Below are 20,191 nucleotides of genomic sequence, written 5' to 3'. Positions count from 1 at the left end.
TCCGTGGGTGTTCTCCAGGTTTCCTCCCACAGTCCAAAAACACACATTGGTAGGTTGATTGGCGACTCAAAAGTGTCCGTAAGTGTGAGTGTGAGGACTGGCGCCCCCTCCAGGGTGTATTCCCGCCTTGCGCCCAATGATTCCAGGTGGTCTCTGGACCCACCGCGACCCTGAATTGGATAAGCAGTTACAGATAATGGATGGATGGATTATTTACCGTGTCAGCAGGTGGAGTATTCAAAGGTTGGCTTACAGTCCCAGTTTGTAATTGGTTTGTGAGTCCTTTGATGTCCATTATAAGTTGAGCGAGTTGTGTTTGCTGATGTCCTTGCTGCTGAGCTAACTCGCTAACTGTTTGATTCACTCCGGAGAGTAGTTGTTGGTGTTGACCAAGTAATTGACCTTGGTTGTGTAGCGCTTGCTTGAAAACCTCTAAGTCTGCCATCTGAACAGTAAGGGCGAAGTATCCTGTAACAATCTCAGACTGGAACAGACGCGTGCAGAAGAGGTTTAAACGTTTATTAACAACAACGACAATCCAACAGAGTAGTCTCGGACGTGCAGAGGGTAAACACACCAGCAAACAGGAACACGGAGGCAAAACGCAGTCGGAAACTCGAGACGCAGTCCTAATAGTCGAAACCAAAAAAAGATATCAAAGTACAATAGGCAAAACCGTAGTCAGAAAAACAATAGATCAAAACCAGAATAGACAGATAATCAAAACACTCAGTATGCTCTAGGAACAGGGATGATACTTCGCAAAGGACTCTAGGACGGTGGGAGTTTATAAAGGGTCTAACGCAGGTGCACTCCATCAGTACCCTGGGGAGCTGGATCTGTGATAGGCCGGTGCGGTGGTTTGAGAAGGCATGTGACTGACAGGGGAGTTCTGGGAAGTGGAGTTTTCGGGTTCAGGATATGAAGTCTGTTCTCTAGAAAGCATGACATCCGGAGTAAATTAATCAACTCAGGATCTGCTTTGTAGTTCTTTTGTAGTTCCAGCTGTCTCAAACTTTCAAAAACTTTACAAATGTTTGCTGTTATTTTACTCTATCTCTGGTCATGGAGATTGTTAGTAATCACAGGCCACAACACTAAACAGAGATCCACTCCAGGATGGATATTTATCAAAGAAGGACACGAAGGCTGTAGCACTGCTGTCACAGATGCCAGTGATTCAACTTCACATTTCCTTAATCACTGATGACATACCCAGGTCACATTACGATTTAGTTGAATAAATATATTACATAATGCTCCTTTAAGTATTTAGTGTAGAATCACTATCTGTGAGGAGTGTGGTGTGTTCTCCCTGAGTCTGCATGGGTTTCCTCTGGGTGATTGTCTGTGAGGAGTGTGGTGTGTTCTCCCTGTGTCTTCGTGGGCTTCCTCCAGATGACTGTCTGTGAATAGTGTGGTGTGTTCTCCCTATGTCTGCGTGGGCTTCCTCCAGATGACTGTCTGTGAATAGTGTGGTGTGTTCTCATTGTGTCTGTGTGGGTTTCCTCCGGGTGACTGTCTGTGAGGAGTGTGGTGTGTTCTCTCTGTGTCTGCATGGGTTTCCTCCGGGTGACTGTCTGTGAGGAGTGTGGTGTGTTCTCCCTGTGTCTGCGTGGGTTTCCTCCGGGTGACTGTCTGTGAGGAGTGTGGTGTGTTCTACCTGTGTCTGCGTGGGCTTCCTCCGGATGACTGTCTGTGAGGAGTGTGGTGTGTTCTACCTGTGTCTGCGTGGGTTTCCTCCGGGTGACTGTCTGTGAGGAGTGTTGTGTGTTCTCTCTGTGTCTGCGTGGGTAATCTTCACTTATTATACAGCAAAAGTAGCTAGAATTAACTATTATTAATGAATTATGCTCATTGACCCGCCGTGGGTTCTTGACTCTGAAATGGAATCCGAACTAGAAGTTATAATTCCATACAAGAAAGGTGCACACACAAACAAATAACCAAGGATTGGTTTTATCACACAACTGGTTTATTAATAATAATATCAAATAATGAATATTGATTAGACATTCATATAAAATGGATTACAGCGATATATGAGGGAACAGGGAGATTAATATATGAGGGAATTTCTCTATGATAATTATTGTCCTAAGTTCTAAGAAAGGCTATTGTTTATCCCAGCAAACTTTCAGTACCAACCCCTGAGCCATGAGAGACATGAAACCATGTGACCTTACTTATCCGGAGATGAACGGGGAGCATGTTGCTGACGGTGCCTTCCGGCACGACTTCCTGGAGAATTGCAGACGCGGGCCTTGTAGGTTGCAACCGCGGGCGTTCATTTTCTCCCGAGGCTTTCAGATGCAGCCATCAGAGCTGGTGGTGTTCTGAAGGTCTCTGTGGGGATTCTTCGTCATCACTGATCTGCTGCCTTGTGAGAGAGAGACACATCCATGCAGGTCTCTCCTGGGCAGGTTTCCGCATCTCATTAGATCATTCTGAGGGTGCGTGCAGCAGTCCTCTTCGTGGCGTTGTCGTCGTTTGGAGGGTCAGAGGTCTAAGGTTTCCTTCATGCTCTGGGTGTGGCATTGAAATTTTGCAAGGGTTAAACTATAGCTTTTCTTAATCTGTAGTTTCTATCTGGACCATGCTTTAAAGGTCCAAGACTATTTAAGAAAGCCATGAGTCTGACGCCTGCAGAGTCATTTCCAAAACTCAGGTCATTTTACTCTTTTAGCCTTGAAAAAGCTAAAAGAGACAATGCCCCAATTGTCTGGAGCCTTGAAGTGAAGAGTCGAACATTGGAGAACAAGGGGCAGAAGCCCAAACAGCTTAAAAGCTCAAAAACTTGAAAAAGCTCAAAAGCTGGAAAATCTCAGAAAAGCTTGTGTCATTTGGCGCCACAGGTTTTTAACCAGAGTTTAGAAAACCTGCCCCGAATACCTGATTCGTCCTCAATGAGGGAGAATTGGAGCCTTTCTTGCTCCTGATTGGCTGTTTCCTGTACCTTGGGAGTGGCATCACATAGAATTTATGACACTTGACAAGACAAAGACGTGACCATCCCTGAGTGAATACTTTGCAATATAAAAGATCATATGTTAACACAAAGTAATATAATTAAGAAAAAGATAACCATGTTCTATATAATTATTAACCAACTAAACACATAGTATGTGACTACCTTGGTTCTACATAAATTCATATAAACAAAAATGACTTTAAACACATGTAAATTAGATCCACCTGTTTTGATTGTCAAAACGGGATTAATTTCAAACTGTAGTGCCCATATACAACTTGTTTTCCATGTAAAAACTTTGGGATGTTTGAGTCTTTTAGAGTTAACAGTCTTTAAAAAGGTGTCCTTTAAAGAGGGCATTGTTGGTTTCAATCAAGATTGAGTCTCTGTGTCTCTCTGCATTCTTTTCTTGACCCTGGGGGTCCTTAAGTCATAAAAAAGGGTCTTTGGAGGGGGTTTTATGGGCCTGCTATGGAGGTTTATCTCACCTTACGATCTTGGTTAGAGATGTCTCTGAAAACTAGCAAAAGCTTGGGTATTTAAAATCACATCTTCAGAAAGTCAAAATTTCTTATTAGAAATTAATACACATTCATCATATCCACTACATATCCCCCCTTTCAGATCATGCTTTCTTTCTAGAAGCATTGAGCTGATAATGCAGAGATGAATGTGAATAGCAAGGTCAGTGGGATCATTCATTCATACACTCAGGGTTGATACCTTTCTGGGATAATTTAATATGAGAATAAACCTTTATTGGACTTGATCAAATATGCTGGTATGAGTTTTCCTCTTACTTTAAAAGTGTCGGTTAACTAGGAAATATTATTGTTATCAAAGGAAATGTTCAAGGGTAGTTAGTCATGCAAATACTTAAAAACATATCTTTGCCTTAGTGATAATTACTGGATAAGCAGGGTGTTCCTCTATAGTTAAGCTAACTACTAAGAACTCTGATTTAACATGACTAGTGGGCATAGGCCTGTTAGGCATTGAATGTGAGCATTATCACCTTAGATTGCTGAAGAAGCAAAGAAAAATATGTTTTCCAGAGGAAATTTCATCTTCAGAAAGTCAAAATTTCTTATTAGAAATTAATACACATTCATCATATCCACTACAGTGGGTTTCCTCCGGGTGACTGTCTGTGAGGAGTGTGGTGTGTTCTCCATGTGTCTGCGTAGGTTTCCTCCCGGTAACTGTCTGTGAGGAGTGTGGTGTGTTCTACCTGTGTTTGTGTGGGCTTCCTCCGGATGACTGTCTGTGAATAGTGTGGTGTGTTCTCTCTGTGTCTGCGTGGGTTTCCTCCGGGTGACTGTGAGGAGTGTGGTGTGTTCTCTCTGTGTCTGTGTGGTTTTCCTCCAGGTGACTGTCTGTGAGGAATGTGGTGTGTTCTCTTTGTGTCTGCGTGGGTTTCCTCCGGGTGACTGTCTGTGAGGAGTGTGGTGTGTTCTACCTGTGTCTGCGTGGGTTTCCTCCGGGTGACTGTCTGTGAGGAGTGTGGTGTTTTCGCTCTGTCTCTGCATGGGTTTCGTCCGGGTGACTGTCTGTGAGGAGTGTGGTGTGTTCTCCCTGTGTCTGTGTGGGGTTCCTCCGGGTGACTGTCTGTGAGGAGTGTGGTGTGTTCTCTCTGTGTCTGCGTGGTGCTCCGGTTTCCTCCCACGCTCCAAAAACACACGTTGGTAGGTGAATCGGAGACTCAAAAGTGTCTGTAGATGTGAGTGTGTGCGTGAATGTGTGAGTGTGTGTCGACTTGTGAAGGACTGGCACCTCCTCCAGGGTGTGTTCCCGCCTTGTGCCCAGTGATTCTGGGTAGACTCCGGACCCACCGCTGCCCTGAACTGGATAAGGGTTACAGACAATGAATGAATGTTTTGTAAAGCCATTTACCAACCGTATTATACCTTTATTCTGAAAATGGGTCTTTACAGTGAATTTAATGCATTGTGCAGGCCACATGATAAGGACAGTGTGAGGGTGTGGAGATGCACAACATTTCCCATAAGGCCATGTATCTAGAAAGGCACTCATTGTTCTGTTGTATTTGTTTGTTTTTGAATAGGTTGATTCGGTTATGTTTTTTTAATTTTTGTAGTTTTTTGATGATTTATGTAAATATTTATTTTGCCAAATTGAGACTCATTTTCCCCACATTTTCTTGTGTTTGGGCATGCACTCTTTTAAACTATACAGTATTCAATGTGAAAGCATGCATTCAGTGATGGAGAGGCTTGTACACTGAGGTGTATTCAAGGAAAAGCAGGTGTAGCTGACTAAGAATATCAATACTGGACATGATCAGACAAGAATTGTCTGCAAGGCTGACCCTTGGATGATTCTTGTCAGCAAGGGCAGTCTGTCGGCATTAACAAAGAGATAGAATGTGAAAGTACACGTGAGAATTCAGCAGTGCAAAAACCAAAGACACCATTCTACAAAGATGTGGGTTGAGATATGGTCAGATAAGTCCTTCTACACCATGCTCCCCACAAGGCATGCAACAAGACAAAAGGTTCAGGCCTAAAGTCTACTGCATCTTTTAAACAGCAGACGAGCATTTCATAGGCATGGTTTGGGACCACTCATCCCCTTAAAGTAATCACTATAAATAAGTATACACCCAATTCTGAGTGATAGCCTTAAGCTTGTGATGATGCATTTCTCTCCTGATGGCCATGGCTCTTCCAGGACAATCGTGGCTGAAGTCGAAATATGGAGACGGACAAGTCCTTCACTTATGCAGACCCAGCTGAATGCGAAATCCCATCGAATTCTGAGTTGTTTCAGAAAGAAATGAATCCCTGGCCATATTTAAGGGACCACTTTGACTTCAAGTGCAAGAAAGGCCCCATCTGTATAACGCAGTGTGAGCTGTGTTTACCGAGAGAAACAGCAGCTCATGAAAACCCAACATCAAAATCATGCAGAGCATGTACAGGTTAAATAACAGTAAAAATAGTTTTACTGTTGGGTTGGGAGTAAAAAATAAGTTTTCCTATTTTAGTAAGTGGCTCAAATTTGCATAAAATACATCAGTGTGTGTTGGCTGGTGTTGAACTGTTACCTCTATTGGCCTTTGTGTTACGACTCGATCTGCAACAATTCATTTTATTTATATTCCACTCTTTCGTATTTTCTGTATGTATTAACATACGTCACTGAACATTTTTGCACTTTTCTCTATTTGAGGTTTTATAGCTCTGTATTTAAAAGCAACTGCCTGCTATGACAACTTAATTTCCCTCAAATGATTCATAACATTCATAAGATCTAGCTAGCAACCTGCTGGTAACGTTTTTTTAATATATACACACACACACAGTACAGTGCAGAAGTCTTAGACCCCTGAGATAGTGATATATATTTAAACTAAAGCCTCCTCAGTGAGTGTGGGGCTGGTATAAAGTTCTATATAATCACAGTAAACACAGACTAATAATAATATAAAACACATCAGAAATATAAGATAATGTTTCTCTATAAAGCAGTAGGTGAGAGTGAGTTTGAAGAACAGTGTTTTGTTCAGATTCTTCTTATTATTTAAAATCATTATTAATTCACCACTAAAACTAGGCACTGGATGATCACCTCAAATAATACAGACTCCACGAGGAGAGACTTGGACAAAGTTAAACACATTCACACACAGAGGATCACACTGGAGGAATGTGATTGGGTTTATTCTAATGTTGGGGGGTATTTGTTGTTTGTTTGTTTGTTATTTAGCAAATAAACACTTACTGCCCAGATGAATAGATTTTTAAATCATAATCTCTGGTGCCTAACACTTTTGCACAGTACAGTGTATATATATACATATATATATGTGTGTGTGTGTGTGTGTGTGTGTGTGTGTGTGTGTGTGTTGTTTTGAAGTGGGTATGTAGGAAGTACATATCATAAGTAGATATATTACCCATAGTACACTCAGCAGTCTTCCAGCTCACAAGAAGAGGACTGTGAACTAGAAGAAAGCTGAACGCTGTCTGTTGTGGGTAACACACTGATTAGGCTTAAGAACCTCATAGATACCCACTTCAGAAAAACTGAAATATCCCTTTAATAGGAATATGATGTTGAACAGACATAACTTCAACTATTTTAATAGTCACGTTCATATCTGGGACAGCACCGTGGAGCAGCAGGTAGTGTCTCTGTCACAGCTCCAGGGTCCTGGAGGTTGTGGGTTCGAGTCCTGCTCCGGGTGACTGTCTGTGAGGAGTGTGGTGTGTTCTCCCTGTGTCTGTGTGGGTTTCCTCCGGGTGACTGTCTGTGAGGAGTGTGGTGTGTTCTCCCTGTGTCTGCGTGGGTTTCCTCAGGGTGACTGTCTGTGAGGAGTGTGGTGTGTTCTACCTGTGTCTGTGTGGGTTTCCTCCGGGTGCTCCGGTTTCCTCCCACGCTCCAAAAACACACATTGGTTGGTGGATTGGCGCTCAAAAGTGTACGTAGGTGTGAGTGTGTGAGTGAATATGTGAGTGTGTGTCGCCCTGTGAAGGACTGGCACCCCCTTCAGGGTGTTTTCCTGCCTTGCGTCCAATAATTCCGGTGAGGCTCCAGAACCACCGCTGCCCTGAACTGGATAAGGGTTACAGACAATGAATGAATGCTCATATCTCTCCATGCCCCTTGTCCTTTTTGTGCTACAAAGCAGAGACCATATGGCACTGAGTTTAGCTGAGAACTGTAGTCTGTAGTCAGGCTTGTGCACATAAGTGTCACATATATATAACTTTAATAACTTTAGTCCTCAGTCAGTAGAGGAGCTATTCTCCCTACATAGTGCATGTAACAGGTAACTAACAATACACACAGTAATCAGACATATCATTTGACAGGGAAACTGGACACTTAAAGCTCACTGAAAATGATCTTCGACATACAATGCCCTATATGAGTGCACCAAACATTATTTTATGATCGACTGCGCCCTACAGAGGGGGACATTTGGGATACGGCCTCGGCTTCGCTGCAGCATGGAAACCTCTCACGGTTCACGCACTTTCAGACAGGAACTACTTCATTAAACTTTAAGCCAAACCAGAGGAATAATTTAGGCAGACTGTCTCTATAAAACATTATCCTCCAAATATCTGTTAAACTCTGCCAATGGCCGGTGGGGTCAGATTATTTACGCTGTTACAGGGGGCACAGAAAATGTGTCTTGTGTCTGTAGTCTCTTACACACTTAAACACAACACGGGTGAAATAACATGATTACTGAAGCTTGTGATTCTGTTTATGAATAACTCACTCAGATTCTGACAAAGGAGCAGAGATAATGCAATGGAGACTGACGTGCTAACAGTTTTTCATTAGATGCTATGACAAAAATGCTAATGTAGTTAACTGATTTTAACAGTCTTTTCTCATTAACTACACAGTGTGATGCTTTACCCCCGCTGACTTAGAGAGGAGGTGGGTTTCTGGGCCTCTGGGAGTGTAAAATTCAGAGAGGAGCTGGAGTTTTTCAGTTTTTTCCATTTGTTAACATTAGTGCTGTGCTCTGAAACCAGTCCCCGTTATGGCACTACGAGTCAAACATTACATCACTGCAATCCATGGATTCTTTGCATAAACTTGTTTGGGATCTCTGCTTGTAGACCACAGGCCAATTAACACTATGAACTTGTAGCTGCAGCTACAGATGTTGAAAATAAATGAATAGTGGTGAGGAGCCCTGACTAATCTGTCTTTACAGAGGCAGTTAGCAGGCTTTTGGAGGAGCATCACATGTTCTGTCGACAGGCATTTGATATCACACTGACGTCTTTCTCTTTGACTGCACTGAGACGTCTCCACACTGACAGCTCAGAGAGGTTAGACACTGCTTTTTCTAGCGCCTTATTCCAGAGCATGACATCCTGTCACTCTGCAGAGGACAGGATATACTCCGAGCACACTCCTGCTGACACTGAGAGACTCATAAATTAATCAGCTGCAGAAGAATAAGCTTGTCCCATTATTAAAGAAAAGTGGAATATATTTTTAAATTCTGAATTGTTCTCATGCAGCAAAAATCTGCCTGAATCATTGAATTCAATGGCACTCAATAATGAATTATAACCTCTGTATGCAGAATTATTCATAGTAATATTTATCTATGTCTCAGTTCACAAACTGGTGAATCAGTGAACAATAGATACCTTACAATACAACAATCATTGCTCCATGTTGCTGCCTTCCTTTGGCATTCTCTTTCTTTTTATTCTTTCTTCGTTATACCTCTTTCTTTATATTATTTTCCACCTTTTTCCATGATTCTATTTCTCTGCTCTCTCTTTTCATCTCAGTCCTCTTAACACCCTTTGCTCATACACCACCCAGCCCCACCCCACCTCTCTCTACCTGCCCGCTGGTCTGTTGTGTATGTGCTGGGCAGAGATAAAGGGATTTTTGAAAAGACAGAAAAACAGAGGATTTATCTTGTGTGTGTGTGTGTGTGTGTGTGTGTGTGTGTGTGTGTGTGTGTGTGTGTGAGAGAGAGAGAGAGAGAGAGAGAGAGAGAGAAAATGTCTTTGAGAAGACAAGCAATTAAGCTGAAATGACGTTAGGATTCTGAGCAATTGATCAGTTCATACTCATCTCTCTCTCTCTCTCTGTCTCTCTCTCTGTCTCTCTCTCTCATCTCTCTGTCTCTCTCTCGCTCTCTCTCTCTCTCTCTCTCTCTTTTCAGATTAAGAGTTTTTACACAGAAAGAAGAGTTTATCTCTCGCTCTGACCCTGAAATGGGGGCTGGGCGAGTGAAAGAGGAAAAAAAGAAATGGGAAAAACACAGAAAAAAATTGGAAGTTGATGGAAAGAAAAGGATAAATGGAAAACGATAGAGGGAGTGAGAAGCAGAAAGAGTGAGAGAGATACAGACCTTGAAAAGGGAGAGAGTGAAAGTGAATATGAGGCTATACTCTCTACAGGACATGAAGTCATTAAGATCGCGCCTGACCTGCAGCACAACTGGGAAAAGCATTTTCACTCAGGACTGGGGCCTGCGATTGAAAAGTTTTAATGAGAAGGAAACGGAGAGAGAAACGAGCGAACATCAGCACTTTGTCATTTCTGCTTCTGTCCTCCTTCATGAGAAATAACTGAATAAAGAGCAGCTGAATATCTGTCTCTGCTCAATTTATTACTTTAATATCGCTCTGAAACTGCATTCATCCTCACAGCAGCATTCATCCACACAGCACAGGTTCCACACACAGCACAGGTTCCACACACAGCACAGGTTACACAGCACAGGTTCCACACACAGCAGAGGTTCCACACACAGCACAGGTTCCACACAGCACAGGTTCCACACACCGCACAGGTTCCACACACAGCACAGGTTCCACACACAGCACAGGTTACACAGCACAGGTTCCACACACAGCAGAGGTTCCACACACAGCACAGGTTCCACACAGCACAGGTTCCACACACCGCACAGGTTCCACACACAGCACAGGTTCCACACACAGCACAGGTTCCACAGCACAGGTTCCACACACAGCAGAGGTTCCACACACCGCACAGGTTTCACACAGCACAGGTTCCACACAGCACAGGTTCCACACCCAGCACAGGTTCCACACAGCACAGGTTCCACACACAGCACAGGTTCCACACATAGCACAGGTTCCACACATAGCACAGGTTCCACACACAGCACAGGTTACACACCGCACAGGTTCCACACATAGCACAAGTTCCACACAGCACAGGTTCCACACAGCACAGGTTCCACACACAGCACAGGTTCCACACAGCACAGGTTCCACACACAGCACAGGTTCCACACAGCACAGGTTACACACATAGCACAGGTTCCACACAGCACAGGTTCCACACACAGCACAGGTTCCACACACAGCACAGGTTACACACAGCAAAGGTTCCACACACAGCAGAGGTTCCACACATAGCACAGGTTCCACACACAGCACAGGTTACACACAGCACAGGTTAAACACAGCACAGGTTCCACACAGCACAGGTTCCACACACAGCACAGGTTCCACACATAGCACAGGTTCCACACACAGCACAGGTTACACACAGCAGAGGTTAAACACAGCACAGGTTCCACACAGCACAGGTTCCACACACAGCACAGGTTCCACACAGCACAGGTTCCACACACAGCACAAGTTCCACACACAGCACAGGTTCCACACAGCACAGGTTCCACACAGCACAGGTTCTACACCCAGCACAGGTTCCACACAGCACAGGTTCTACACACAGCACAGGTTCCACACACAGCACAGGTTCCACACAGCACAATTTCTATACAGCACAGGTCCTACACACAGCACAGGTTCCACACACAGCACAGGTTCCACACAGCACAGGTTCCACACACAGCACAGGTTACACACAGCACAGGTTCTACACAGTACAGGTTCTACACACAGCACAGGTTCTACACACAGCACAGGTTACACACAGCACAGGTTCTACACAGTACAGGTTCTACACACAGCACTGGTTCTACACAGCACAGGTTCTACACACAGCACAGGTTCCACACACAGCACAGGTTCCATACGAAACAGGTTCCACACACAGCACAGGTTCCACACAGCACAGGTTCCACACAGCACAGGTTAAACACAGCAGAGGTTAAACACACACAGCACAGGTTCCACACAGCACAGGTTCTACACAGCACAGGTTCTACACAGTACAGGTTCTACACACAGCACAGGTTCTACACAGCACAGGTTCTACACACAGCACAGGTTCCACACACAGCACAGGTTCCACACTGCACAGGTTCTACACAGCACAGGTTCTACACACAGCACAGGTTCCACACAGCACAGGTTCCACACTGCACAGGTTCTACACAGCACAGGTTCTACACACAGCACATGTTCCACACTGCACAGGTTCTACACAGCACAGGTTCCACACAGCACAGGTTCTACACAGCACAGGTTCTACACACAGCACATGTTCCACACACAGAACAAGTTCCACACACAGCACAGGTTCCACACACAGCACAGGTTCCACATAGCACAGGTTCTACATAGCACAGGTTCCACACAGCACAGGTTCTACACAGCACAGGTTCTACATAGTGTTAATTCACACCCATTAATAACCCTTTAATAATCTAAATATTTAAAACAGAATATCACGCTTCCAGACCATATTTACGGGTCAAATTTAAAGGAACTTTCAGGCAATGATTCTGTTTCTAATTATAAATGAGCCCTGGTGACTGGAGAGGGTCAGAGATTCTGTACTAAACCTACTTTAAACATGACCGCCCCCAAGTGGATGACCTGGTCTGTGAAGCATTAAAGGGTTCATTCAGGAAACACAAAGCTCTTTGATTCTTCATCTCCTCTTAGTTGTGCTTAATACACAAGTGAAATGATGTTAAATAGTAAACATTTCATTACTTTGTTTTTCTACATTTTTCTGCTGAAAAACCCCACTGCATTTTTATAGACAGTAACTGCAGTAGAACACAGTGCAATTACATTCCCTACATTCTAACTAAACGTCCTGGACACTCTGACTCTCACAAAGTCCACTTTTATCTTTGACATTTCCTCTCTTCCTCTTATTCTTTCTCTCTTTACATCTTTTTTTCAAATCTGTGTCTTTCTCTTGAAATATTCCTTAAGTTACAATTTTGTTTTTCATTTTATTTTGAATGAGTGCAGCTTAACAGAATGTTATTTAAATTTAATCTAATGAGCATTAAACCCCTGGAGCTGAAGAGGTGCTTTTGGGTTTATACACTTGCTCTCTCTCTCTCTCTCTCTCTCTCTCTTTCTCTCTCTCTCTCTCTCTCTCTCTCTCTCTCTCTCTCTCTCTCTCTCTTTCACACACACACACACACACACACTCTAGAATCACACTAGAAAAACAAAATACCAGATGTTTGTGAAATTCCGCCTGGACATTTTTTTAAGTCTAAAAAAGAGGACATGTCCGGGTAAATGTCTGGTCACCCTAGGGTGTATACGTTCATGAAGACATTCCCACAAAGACAGGAGCAGAGTCCTGGGTCTGTGTGTGTGTTTGAACTCCAAAAACACAGTGATATAAACCTGTGTGTGTTTGTGTGAGTGAGATGCACCTGTAGCGAAATGATGAATTTCACATCACATTAAATGAGACAGTGGCAGGCGATTACATATCCCAGCAGCCAAATCAGAACTGAATCTGCTGCACACCTGTCGCTAATCCATACACACACACACACACACACACACACACACACACACACACACACGCACATGCACAAAGACAAGCTGTGTCTTTGCTTGATACACTCATTCAAACCTGAATCTTTGCTGCAAGAAGCAGTCATTGGTAGTTGCTAATTTACCAGTGTCATCTGCCATTCCTCCAGCTTGTGGTAAGCCAGGGTTTACTGCCACTAATGGTTTTTACTGTCTTTCAACGAAGGACTGATAGCACCAAGTCGTGGCAGCTGACCATCAGTCAGTGGCAGCTACTAATGACAACACTTGTCTCAGTCATTGGCAGCTGGTAGTTACTCAGTGGAAGCTACCACTGACCAATCAGAGGCTAGAATCACTGACAGCTGACTCTATGTCCTGTCCTGTTAGCAGCCAGTTAACAATTACAAAATATAACTCTCATTATAGTCTTTACCTTGTTACACTAATTTAATTCAGTAATTGCTCAAAAAACAATGCAGATTGCCATGGAGTTACCAGGGCTCTTCTGTGGATCTTAGGCAGTGAATGGGTTAATGTAATAGCAGAGAGGCAGAGCTGCAGGTTTGTTCCTTTGCTCGATCCTTCTGTGTCTAAAAAGTGCATGACGCACACGTACACTCCTCTGGATGAAAACATTTGAAATACAGTCGAACCCACTCACTGCTGAAGAAACATAGCAATTATTGCTCACAAATAAATGAAAGAAACGCAGCAGCAAAAAGCCTCTACTTAAAATGTCTCTGCCTGCTGTGGGTTTCCAGAACGAGCACATATTTAAACACGCTGCTTTCCTCTGATTATGGATCACCTCTGTGGATTAGAGAGGCATTTATATTTAATCATTCATTTAAAATATTTCCCCCCTCAGTGGACCTCCTCCTTCCGCTCAACACCAATCAAATCAGACCTCAGCGTTTCTGAAGGTTTCTGCTGATTAACAGAATCACACGGGCGGCATTTGCATTCAGAAAATAATTAACAGCTTAAAGTTGAACAATTTCATTAAAACATGTGCCAAAACTTACAAAATATCAATATAAATCTGAACATCTGAAAAGAGTCTTTCAGGGACAGAGATCACAATTCATCTCAGGCTTAATGTCATGCTCATTCAAGTAGAACATTAGACTCATTTCCACAAATGTTTTATCACATCATCTGTGCTGTTACTGTGACCGTGCAGCAGAGGAATTCATTTGTTTTGGTCAGGATTGCTGTGGTGTTATGGCACGGGGGGCCTTTTCCCCTTCTGTTCAGAGGATGCAAGTCTCTCGTGTGCTGCCAGTCACACTGTAAAGTGGGGTGATGTTGTGGTGGATCATTGTCATTGTGCACTGTAACTTTTATTCTCACTTTAGCTCTGTTCAGTAATTCACTTCAGGTACAACACACTTAACACTAATTTACAAACATGCAACACACATCCTTTCTTTTAAGAGAGGAATCTTAGTAAGTCACTGCCTCGATGAATTACGGCATGCATTGTGCCATCGAGTGTACCCCGTCTGTACCTCACAGTTCTCTTTGTGTCCTGAGGCAGATTTATCAACAAAATGGCCAACACTGTGAACTATTTCTTTATTAGGGAGTGAATCCAAACACAGTTTTCTCTGTAACAACAACAACAACAACAACAACAACAACAATAATAATAATAAAAGAATTCATTTCATTTACATAGAGCCTTTTCACCCAGCTCAGCTTTATTTTATAATCAAATAGTGGCACAGGTCGGTGAAAGGGACATTCATTCATTCTCTGTAACCGCTTATCCAATTCAGGGTCACGGTGGATCCAGAGCCTACCTGGAATCATTGGGCGCAAGGCGGGGAATACACCCTGGAGGGGGCGTCAGACACACACACATTCACTCACACACTCACACCTACGGACACTTTGGAGTCACCAATGCACCTACCAACGTGTGTTTTTGGACTGTGGGAGGAAACCGGAGCACCCGGAGGAAACCCACGCAGACACGGGGAGAACACACCACACTCCTCACAGACAGTCACCCGGAGGAAACCCACGCAGACACAGAGAGAACACACCACACTCCTCACAGACAGTCACCCGGAGGAAACCCACGCAGACACAGAGAAAACACAAAACACTCCTCACAGACAGTCACCCGGAGGAAACCCACGCAGACACAGGGAGAACACACCACACTCCTCACAGACAGTCACCCGGAGGAAATACCAAGCAGACACCGAGAGAACACACCAACTCCTCACAGACAGTCACCCGGAGGGAATTGAACCCACAACCTCCAGGTCCCTGGAGCTGTGTGACTGCGACACCTACCTGCTGCGCCACCGTGCCGCCCGGTGAAAGGGACATAAAAATCATATTTAGAACAAAGAACACAAAAGAGAAAACTTCAACAGGAGGAAAATAAAATAAACAAAACAAAAGGAAACAAAAGATGTAACACACCACTGGGAAATACAATGTGACATGACTCAGCCAGACAACTGCAGCATGACACGGAAAGGACAGAAAGAACAGGTGGGTGTTTAACTGAGGGCTGAAAGCTGAGATGGAGGAGATGCTACAAAGACTCTGCTGCAGCTTATTCCAGAATTTGAGGAACACAGCACTGAAATATCTGACACCCGTGGGCAGAGGAAACTTTGTTATCAAATGTAGGGAAGATCTGAGCGTGGCAGTAAGGGTAAGAGTGGAGTAACTGGCAATTACTGAGAGGGGAGACTGTGAAGAGCAGGAAAGGTTAAAAATAGGCTTTGTACTGAATATGGGCTTTTAATGGAACTACGTTTTATATTAAGGCATCATGTTATGTAATAAACAGTTTGAATTAAAGTCTTTTGAAGTGTGTTCTTTGAACTGAATGCACTCCTATAATCAATGAACTAATGGTGTCATTGACCACACACACAGACCTTTTCACACTGTGGCTACGGCTCATTATCTCAGTGTCAGATGAAGCTTTCAATGGCTACAGTTAATGAACCTATGCTGCTATTCTACATTGTTTTGGCTGATGAACACCATAAAGTTCAGATATTGCTTTAAATATATATATTTTTTATAATGTCAGACTATATAGAATACAGCTATAACATTAATGCAGCTGGAGATTTTAAACCCTGTGCTCACTCACTGTCCACTCCATGTGTGTTGTGTCTGATCAACTGGCACCAGCACAACACACACTAACACACCACCACCACGTCAGTGTCACTGCAGCGCTGAGAATGATCCACCACCACATCACACCTGCTCTGTGGGGGTCCTGAGGAGGTCCTGTGAGGACGGGGATGATGGGGGGTGGCCCTGACCATTGAGGAACTGTGAAGCGAATGGACACTGAGTGTAAAAACAAGGAGGTGCTTGTAATGTTATGGTCGATCGGTGTATGATATATACATAAACTAACCGTTGTTACTTTTTAGATGCATTTAGCAGCATTTTTAAAGCAACACTAGATGCATCACAACAATATTCTGTAAAACTGTAACTCTGCAGACAGACTTCACATAAAATGCAGTGATAAATGATTACAGACACTTTTACAGTTAAAGCTCAGAAGTCTTTGTATGTTATGATTCTTCTAAGACACAAAGGCTGTCAATTATCTGTTCATCTGTTGACCTGGATTCAGAAAACATTAGCTCATTCACTACTCACTCTGCCAGTCTAAAACACACTGAAACACAGTTGTCTGCATTAGACATCGTTCAGAACTGATTTTACTGTGTTTCTCTTGGAAAACACTGCCATTCAAAAGCCATTAGTGTAGTGAGAAGAAGAAGATGATGATGAGTAAGTGCAACCATCATGAATGAGATCTGAGCCTTTTTGGTTGAAGATGTTGCTGTGGTGTGTGTTTAGGGAGGATGGGCAGAGCCTGTTCTACACTAACAAGTATCATCTGGACTTTATGAAAAGAGAATATTTTTGTAAACCTGTCCTTTACCCTGAGCCTCTGAACTCACAGAGCAGCGCTGTGTTTATTTCTGTTTTACAGAAAGTCTGTTCACTGTTATTTGCAGTAACTTACAGTATTTTTTTTCAGAAATGCTGGACAAAGGCTGGATTGAGGAAAAAGGCCTTGTTCCCCCCAAAGCAGGAGAAACACGTTGTTACAGTAACATGGCCAAGCAGACCCTAGTATCCATGAAAACTGCAACAGTGCATCATTACTGACAACATAACGATCAGCAGTGTCCGCTCATTGATCTTCCATGCACTGGGCTGTCTTCTGAATAGATATCACCTACGGAAGAAGCAGCTTTACAGGGGACCATTTCAGCCCGACCCCGACCGAGTGAGACGAGGACACTGTGTATAGGTCCAAGTCCACTACACTGTCCTCTCACTGTGCAACACAATACTGAATACTTTATGTCTGTTCATAAAGTCATACCACACTGTTATATTTTGCTTTGTCTGTTTCAGAGAATAGTGGCTTGTGGCTGTGAGACAGAAATGAGTGTAGCTCCTGATGCTAGTCCATCCTCCAGAGAAAGAAGGGGGAGTTAGAACCCAGATGGAGGAAAGGTGCATTAGCAAATAGACATGAAGAATGTTAAACATGTCGCCATTGTAGCTGAGCATTGTGAATATTGATTATTCGTACAGACTATAAAGCTTAGGCACCTGAGACATTATTGCTTTTACTGGTGTTAGAAATGGTATATATATCACAGAGGGGGAAAAGGAAAGGGGTGAACACTCTGTTAGACAGTAACATGAGACCACGCATTCACCTACGGACACTTTTGAGTCTCCAATCCACCTACCAACATGTGTTTTTGGAGCTTGGGAGGAAACCGGAGCACCTGGAGGAAACCCACGCAGACACAGAGAGAACACACCACACTCCTCACAGACAGTCACCCGGAGGAAACCCACGCAGACACATGGAGAACACACCACACTCCTCACAGACAGTCACCCGGAGGAAACCCATGCAGACACAGGGAGAACACACCACACTCCTCACAGACAGTCACCCGGAGGAAACCCACACAGACACAGTGAGAACACACCACACTCCTCACAGACAGTCACCCGGAGGAAACCCACGCAGACACATGGAGAACACACCACACTCCTCACAGACAGTCACCCGGAGGAAACCCACACAGACACAGGGAGAACACACCACACTCCTCACACTCCCCACAACCTCTAGGAACCTGGAGCTGTGACAGAGACACTACTTGCTGCTCCACCGTGCCGCACCTATCTGCTTATAGACTTAATTAATTTCTTCTTATAACGGAGCACTGATGTATATATTAGAAATGGCTGTAAAGTCTGGTGAGTAAATAAAGGTGAAGGGATTCAAGACCAACATCCTGTGTTCCAACAAGTTGCCGTCACAGTGCTGCAGACTCCTCGCCCGACTCTACCCCTAAAAAACATCTCTCTTCGTTGCACTTTGCGGTGGATGAGGGGTGAGCTTTATCACATGGCTATAGAGCTTTCTGGAGTGAAGCGTGGGCTCTTTACATTAATGAAGCTGGCTTTAACCTTGACAAATCAAGGAGCAGGTGTTCAGAGAACACTGTGGCATCACCACGATCCCTGGGCAGCGTGGTGGCAGCATCACAATATGTACAGCCATTAGCCAGAATAGTGTCATTCATTGTCATGTCACTCTCAGTCCCTACAAGACTCCACACATCATCCCCTTCCTACAGACCATTCACAACATGTTTATTACTAATTATCAGGGAGGGGACCGGAGCCAGTCTTGATTATGGCCTGATAGCATTATTTTCCACTGGACTGATCTGGTACAAGTTTTGTACATCAACGTCAGCAATAATCTTCATTCCTAAATACTACAGAGAAGCTCTTTTTTCAATAAGCCATTGGAGAATATATTCTCACCCACCCCACCGAGGCCTACCCCTTCTCCAGGTGATAGAGGAGGCCTATGCTTACATTGGTTGTACAGCAAACCTGAGGTAGATACATCATTCAGGGTACTACCTCCGCGGCTGTCTGCTCACTAAGAAAGTGTTTGCTTTTTCAGAAAGACGATGCTGTGTGTTTCTTTTGCAAAAATGTGCCAGAGTTCCAGGAATTTTGTCTAAGCATTGGTAAAACAAAAAACTACAGTAATAACTACAGCCGGTACGGCAGGATATCATGTGACAAATGTCCCAGAAACAAAACGGATAATGTAATAAATGTTTCAGAAGAAGACTGTCCTAAAAAACAATAGTGTAAACCTCCATAGTCCCTCGTTATCTATGATTTATTACTCAGACACTCTTCTTGAAGGTCTCTCTCTCTCTCTCTCTCTCTCTCTCTCTCTCTCTGTGTGTGTGTGTGTGTGTGTCCATATGAATGGAAAACATGTACATGGTTTTGATGAGGATTAGAGCTTTAATTGTTTGTTTAATTACACAATGTTAAAGACACATAAGCAGGTTTATTATTTGTAAGAGTTAAAGCTTGGGAATATAACTTAAGACACAGGTGCTGCACGTGTTTACAGCTGTGTGCAACATTTGGACACCGCTGGCTACTTTACTGTGTGAATTTGACATTTTAATGAGTTAAATAAAGAGTAACTGTGCATTCAAGAATGTTTTAAGTGGCTTAATTTATTTGAGAAAACCCACACTAAAAAAGTGACACGTTTAATATATTTTTAGTCTTTTTTTATTTTATTTTTTATCTCAAGTGCTGCATGAAGTTAAATCCACTACATTCAAAGATATAGAGGTAAAGGTCTAAACCTTCACCTACGACTTCACCGCGACTATAATAACAACACGGGCTAGAGACGGGGACCCCACTAAGGGAGGAATACGGGCCGGTGTGTGAAGAGTTTGATTGGCTACGTCGCGGAGTGGGCGTGTCCAGAGCGAGTGCGGATTATTCCTGAATCCTGAGCTGAATTCCTGCCGTGAACTCCGCCAGCAGAGAACCAGCGCCTCTCTCCGCCGAACAGCAGCCCGAAACTACCCGGAAAACACGGTGAGGAAACCGCACCGAAAACTCCACACACTCTCCTCCGGCTGCTTTCCTCTTTGTGTCTGTT

General features: G+C 43.6%; 1 protein-coding gene across 1 annotated transcript in view; it reads left to right on the top strand.

The window, feature by feature from the left end:
- Positions 1-20,058: 20,058 nt before the first annotated feature.
- The window catches only part of fstl1b (follistatin-like 1b), a 68,545-nt gene continuing 68,412 nt past the window's right edge, over positions 20,059-20,191 (top strand). Inside the window, exon 1 of the mRNA XM_066641046.1 lies at positions 20,059-20,127. The gene's annotated coding sequence lies outside the window, so the exon portion shown is untranslated. The remainder of the gene's footprint in view (positions 20,128-20,191) is intronic.

This window comes from Hoplias malabaricus, chromosome 12 (genome assembly GCF_029633855.1).
Source record: "Hoplias malabaricus isolate fHopMal1 chromosome 12, fHopMal1.hap1, whole genome shotgun sequence".
NCBI lineage: Eukaryota > Metazoa > Chordata > Actinopteri > Characiformes > Erythrinidae > Hoplias > Hoplias malabaricus.
The sequence above is the reverse complement of the archived record's forward strand: the minus strand, read 5'-3'. Positions and strand labels throughout refer to the sequence as shown.